Here is a 6,539-nt window from a genome sequence, read left to right as displayed (position 1 = left end):
AAAAAGAACCCATGAAATCACTAACCCATCACGTCTCTACCACCTAGAACCAAAGAAACGATCGTCTGCAGCGCCTTCGCTGGTTGAGCAGCACGTCACCAAAAGGATTCGACGCCAATTTCAGCCCATCTCCATCGCTCATCACCAGTCGGATTCGTCGGTTCTATCACGTCGGTTCAGCAGCTCGTCACCGGTTGGATTCCTCGCCGATTGCAGCCCATCTCTGTCACTCGTCGCTGGTCGGATTCGTCGGGTCTGTCACGTTGGTTCTGTCACGTCCCTAACCCATCTCCTTGCTGATTGTTGTTGTTTTTGTTATTATTATTATTATTATTTATTTTGACCAAGACTTGCTTTTCTAGTTCTGTGATTCCTTATTTTCCAAACTAAAAATCCTCTGCTTTTCTTTGAAAGATATATTCGCCTGATCAACTTCTTTAAATCAATTACTTCACAGGAATTCAATCATAAGTAGCTGCCTTCAAAACACTCAAAGCTGTACGTTTTATCTTTTATACAAATTCCTATTTTATTGTCAGAATTAATTAGCATATCCAGGATGAAAGAAAGCTTGACTGTTAAATTTTGTTTTAGATGCTTGCTCAAGATACTCTGTGCGTTCTCTTAGAGGCTCTAATCAAAGTCTTGCTTAAATAGAGGTCGGCATATTCATTCTCCAGTCAGCGTCTGAAAAATTAATTTTTCACTACATCTTGGAATTTCTTTACTATGAATTTTTCTTTCTGGTAAAGAAAGTATAACATGATATACCTCTTGGATTAAGCGACCTAAAAGTAGCAATTTAGCTCATATGTAATTGTAATTTAAGTGATCGCATTAACTAATTGACTTTCTATTTTCAGCTTTGACATTCACAATTCATTTTTGTCAAGCCCATGATTTTCGATCCAATCTTTTTTTTTTTTTTTTACATATAATTGGTTGGCATAATGTTCCACATCTTTAGCAGGAAGTGATAAACTATTCCGATGTAAATATTCAAGAAAAAATATAATGGCTTCCATGAACATGAAAAAAGGCTCCCATTGGAAATATGATGTCTTCTTGAGCTTCAGAGGTGAAGACACCCGCAAAAATTTCACGGATCATTTGTATGCTGCTTTGGATCAAAGAGGAATCATTTATTCAGAGATGATAAAGGACTTGATAGAGGAAAATCCATTTCACGCGGACTGTTGAAAGCAATTCAAGAATCCAGAATATCAATTATTGTTTTCTCAAGAAATTATGCTTACTCGACTTGGTGCTTGGATGAACTTGTTGAGATTGTTGAATTGAAGAGCACAAATGGTCATCAACATATGATCTTTCCAATTTTCTATGATGTCGAACCGACTGTGGTAAGGAAACAGACAGCAAGTTTTGGAGAAGCTTTCTCTAAACATGAAGAAACTTTCAGGATGAATATAGAAAAGGTGCAACAGTGGAGAGATGCTTTGAAAAAGGTGGCTAATGTCTCTGGCTGGGAATTGAAGGACAGGTAATTGTTCTGATTCTCAAACATTAATTTTCTAAGACCAAGGTTTCTTATTTTTGTTTGTTCTGCATGAGCCATAGCTAATGAGCAGATCAAAAGATCCCTTCACTAATATGTATTGTTTGATTTAATATACTTTAAAGAGTCAATGAGGCAATTAATTTCATGTTTTAAATGCCTTGATAGTATATGTATATGTATACATGTCTTTAACAAAAGTTTATACCAGAAACACAGTGTTTATGTATTCAATTAGTTGTTCCAACAAATAACATGTTTGCAATTTTTCAAATAAAAATATAGATGACAAGATTTGATTATTTATTGTTGCATGAATGATAGAGAAGAACAAATGAATTGTAGAATTTCTTGAGCTTTTAGACATAAAAACAGAGGCAGGCCATAGAATGAATGTAAGGAGAAATTATTAATACATATGATGTAATTGAAATAGTAGCTTTGAAAATGAATATCTGCAACTGAAGAAGAACAAGAGAGCAGATAGATTAATCAAAAAATTTAATGCTTCAATTTGAATGAATGAATATAGCACTGTATGGATACTACATATTACGGGATTGATTTGATACCATGTTCGCACTAATTTTAATTCAACAACACCAATCTTTTCTTGTTCTTCCAATCTGCAGGAATGAATCAGAATTTATTGTAGATATTGTCAAGGATGTCCTGGAGATGTCAAGTAAAATTCCTGCGAAATCTGAGATTTTTAAGGATCTAGTGGGAATGGATTCATGCTGGAATACACTGAGGTTTCTTATGGATAAAGAGCCTAATGGTGTTCGTATGATTGGGATCTGTGGTATGGGAGGTATAGGTAAGACAACTCTTGCAAGAGTTGTTTATGACTTGAGCTCTCATGAATTTGAAGCAAGTAGTTTTCTTGCCAATGTTAGAGAAATTTCAGAAAAAGGTGGTCTGATCTGTTTACAAAAGCAACTCCTTTATGAATTACTAAAGCTTCCAGATAGTAGCATATGCAATGTTTATGATGGTCTCAAGATGATAGGAAGTAGGCTGCGGTACAGAAAGGTTCTTCTGATTATCGATGATGCATTTGATTTAAAGCAATTAGAAAGTTTAGCTGGAAAGCACAAATGGTTTGGTCCAGGCAGTGGGATCATAATAACATCAAGAGATGAACATTTGTTGATGACACATGGAGTAGATGAAGTACATAAGCTCAAGGTACTACATCATGATGAAGCTCTTCAACTCTTTTGTAAAAAAGCCTTTAAAACCGATCAACCTTGGAAAGAATATGAACAGCTGTCTAAATATGTTGTAAAATACTCTGGTGGTCTTCCACTGGCTCTCAAAGTTTTGGGATCCTTTTTGTATGGTAAAACTACAAAAGAATGGGAAAGTGCACTAAAGAGACTTGAAAGAGAATCAGAAAATGAAATTTTGGATACACTTAAAATAAGTTTTGATGGGCTTAGAGAAACAGAGAAGAAAATATTCCTCGACATAGCAGTTTTTATCGAGGGGAGAATAGAGAATATGTAACAAAAATTCTTGATTACTGTGATTTTGATCCAGTTATTGGAATAAGGGTTCTTATTGATAAATCTCTCATAGAAATTTATAATGGCAATAGATTACAGATGCATGATTTGTTGCAAGAAATGGGTCAACAAATTGTTAAAAGACAGTCCCCTAAAGAGCCTGGGAAACGTAGCAGATTGTGGAAAGAAGAAGATGTACATCATGTGTTGACAAAAAACACGGTAAGCAACTGAGCCAAAAAAACATTTCCTCAGATTTAATGGTCTTCAAATTGTTTCTTCACTTAATTCTTTGCTTATAACTTTTAGGGGACTGAAGTAGTTGAAGGCATACAACTTGATTACTCTTCTCGAGATAATGATGCGCATTTGAGTGCAAGTGCTAAAGCATTTTTGAACATGACTAACTTAAGGATGCTGACAATTGGTAATGTGCAACTTCCTGAAGGCCTTGAATTTCTCCCTAATGAATTACAGTATCTTGAATGGCATGGATATCCTTCCAAATCCCTGCCATCAAATTTTCAACCTGAAAAAATTTTTGAACTTAACATGTGCTATAGCCGCATGGAACGAATTTGGAGTGGAATCAAAGTAAGATTTGTTTATATCCTTTCAGTTAATAAGTGTTGATGATATTATGATTCATCCCTTGAATAATTGTGGAGATTTTGTTTTTGAACAGCCTTTGAGCAAGTTGAAAATCATGAGACTTTGCCATTCCAATGACCTGATCGGAACACCAGACTTAACTGGGTTGCCAAATTTAGAGGAGCTGGATCTTAGAGGATATACAAGATTGTGTGATATTCACCCATCATTGCTGCTTCACAAGAACCTTATTTCACTGAATCTAAAAGATTGCACAAATCTTACAACTCTTCCGAATAAGATTGCCACAACACGTCTAAGAAAACTTGTACTTTCTGGTTGCTCGAAGCTGAAGAAGTTTCCAGAAATTGTGGGAAGTATGGAATGTCTGGTGGAGCTTTTTCTTGATGGAACAGCTATTGAAGAACTGCCATCATCAATTCAACTTTTGACTGGACTCATTTTGTTGAATTTGGAAAACTGCACAAATCTTGTGGGACTTCCAAGTTCTATGAATGGTTTAACATCTCTTAGAACCCTGAATCTCTTTGGCTGCTTCAAATCTAAAAATGTGCTAGAGAGTTTTGACAGGGTAGAAAGTTTGGAGGGGCTTGATTCAAGTGGAACTGCTTTATGGAACCCAGTGTCGTCCATTTTTTCTATGCAGAATTATCAAGCACTGTCTTTTCTTGGAAGCAAATTACCACAATCATCATCATCACTGTATTTTCCTTTCCCCATCAATTCGATGCAAATGAGGAGTTCACATACTGTAGCTTTGAGGCTGACTTCTCTTTTAGGTTTGTGCTCGTTAACAAAGTTGGATATCAGTGACTGTAATCTAGGGGAAGGAGCAATCCCAAGTGATATTGGCAACATATGCTCATTAAAAGAGTTGTATTTAAGTAAAAACAGGTTTACTTCGCTACCAGCAAGCATTAACCGTCTTTCTAAGCTTTGGATTATAGAATTGGAGGAATGCAAGAGGCTTCAATCTCTGCCACAACTTCCATCCAATATAGAGCAAGTTCGGGTAAATGGTTGTGCTTCTTTGGGAACATTATCACATGCATTGAAATTATGCAAGTCGATTTACATAGTAATTAGTTGTGTGGACTGCACGAAATTGCTCAACAACAATGGGTCGGCATTGTCAGTGCTAACAGAGAACCTTGAGGTCAGTCTCTCACTGTCTCCCAGTTGTGCCAAAGATTATGCCTAAAAATTATGCATTGACATGGACCTTTATTTTTTATGTTTTTGTTCTTTTTTAAGTTGCAGGAAGTGTCGAAACCAATACCTCATTTAAGCATTGTTGTTCCAAGAAGTGAAATTCCAATGAGTTTTAGGTACCAGAATGAAGGTTCTTCAATAGCAGTCACAACGCCTTTATTTTGGCATAAAAGGAATGATGTGAGGGGATATGCTATTTGCTGTGTTTTTAATGTCCATAAACATTCACCTGGTATCAAAAGTTTGCGCTCATACCCTACACATCAGTTGAGCTGCCATAAGAAAGATTCTTATATCAGTAGTTATATTGATTTTAGGGAAAGGTTCGGTCAAGCGGGGTCAGACCATATTTGGCTTTTATATTTGTCTCGTGAAGAAGGCTATTTGCGCACATGGAATTTTGAATCTCAGGATTTTGTGTTGTCATTTCAGTCTGATTCAGGCCCAGGATTGGAGGTGAAGAGGTGTGGTTTCCATCCAGTTTAAAAGCGCGAAGTGGCGAAGTTCGACCATGCAACAAACCTATGGACTCGGTCTATTGATTATAATCTGAATGCAAGCGTTTGGTCTCGGTTTATTGATCATCTGCGTGAATTGTGTCAAAATGGAGCTCAGCTCAACAATGTACGGGATTGGTTAATTGATTATCTGGATGAAAACCAAGGGGAGGATTTCGAACAAACAACAAACCAATGGACTTGGTTTCTTGATCATCTGAGTGAATGTTTTCCAGATGCAGGAAAGTTCAAAGAAGCATGTTATTCGTTTTTTTATTATATCCAAAGGCGAAGTGGAGACCGAGACCTCTGGAGTCTGCGAAGAGCTCTCAAAATGAAGGGAGTAAGGCCCAGCTGGCTATACGGTTGTTACGAAATAGCCCATTCGGTGCTCCAACTCTCAGTCGAAGGGACATTGATTTCTTTAATTATTTTCATTCTAGAAATTTGGACTGAAAATCTTAAATTTAAGATGTTAAAATTGTAACTATTATTTTTGGATAAAAGTTGTGTGCCATCTGTTGTGACTTCTATTTGCTATCACAATTTTTTTTTAAAAAAAATTGATTATTATTTTATTTATTAATTTAAAAATAAAAAAATTATACAATTTTGTCTTCCTCAATTTAAAATTTAAATTACAAAATTTATATGAAAGAAAATAAAATAATAAATGCAATCCAATCCAAAACCAATGAACTAAATTATTGACCTTTATTATCCATAAAAACATCCAGTACTACTAAATTTCGAAAACATACAATTCAAATTTTACAATACATTAGTTAAATCAATATTTCAAAGTCAAGCCAATAGCCAACAAAGGCCAATCCAAAACCAAAGTAATGTACTCAGCGTTCAGCAATATCCAGCACCAAAGCCATGCAAAAATGTAGTCCTTTTCCAGTAGCAGCAAAGCCAAGTAAAACGTATCCCATTCCATCAATTGAAAATATTAAGTGAAAAATAAGCATTTACACATGGAAATAATAAGAACAATGTCTTCAAAAAAGAAAAAGATACAAGTAAATAATAAAATATGAAAATATTTTGTGAAAAATAAGGCAAGATCCCTTTTCTCCCTTCTCTGAAGTAAGGCTTTAAAAAAAATTAAAGAAATTATGATTGTTTCCACACTTGGAGCAGGGAGAGACAAACTCAAGTCATTTACTGTTGCCTCGGCACCATTTG

General features: G+C 35.5%; 1 pseudogene; it reads left to right on the top strand.

Moving 5' to 3' along the window:
• LOC127901069 (TMV resistance protein N-like) lies at positions 1-5,879 on the top strand (annotated as a pseudogene).
• Positions 5,880-6,539: the final 660 nt, after the last annotated feature.

Source organism: Citrus sinensis, chromosome 3 (assembly GCF_022201045.2).
Source record: "Citrus sinensis cultivar Valencia sweet orange chromosome 3, DVS_A1.0, whole genome shotgun sequence".
In the NCBI taxonomy this organism is placed as follows: domain Eukaryota; kingdom Viridiplantae; phylum Streptophyta; class Magnoliopsida; order Sapindales; family Rutaceae; genus Citrus; species Citrus sinensis.
Note: the sequence above shows the minus strand (reverse complement) of the source record. Positions and strands in the feature narration are given on the sequence as shown.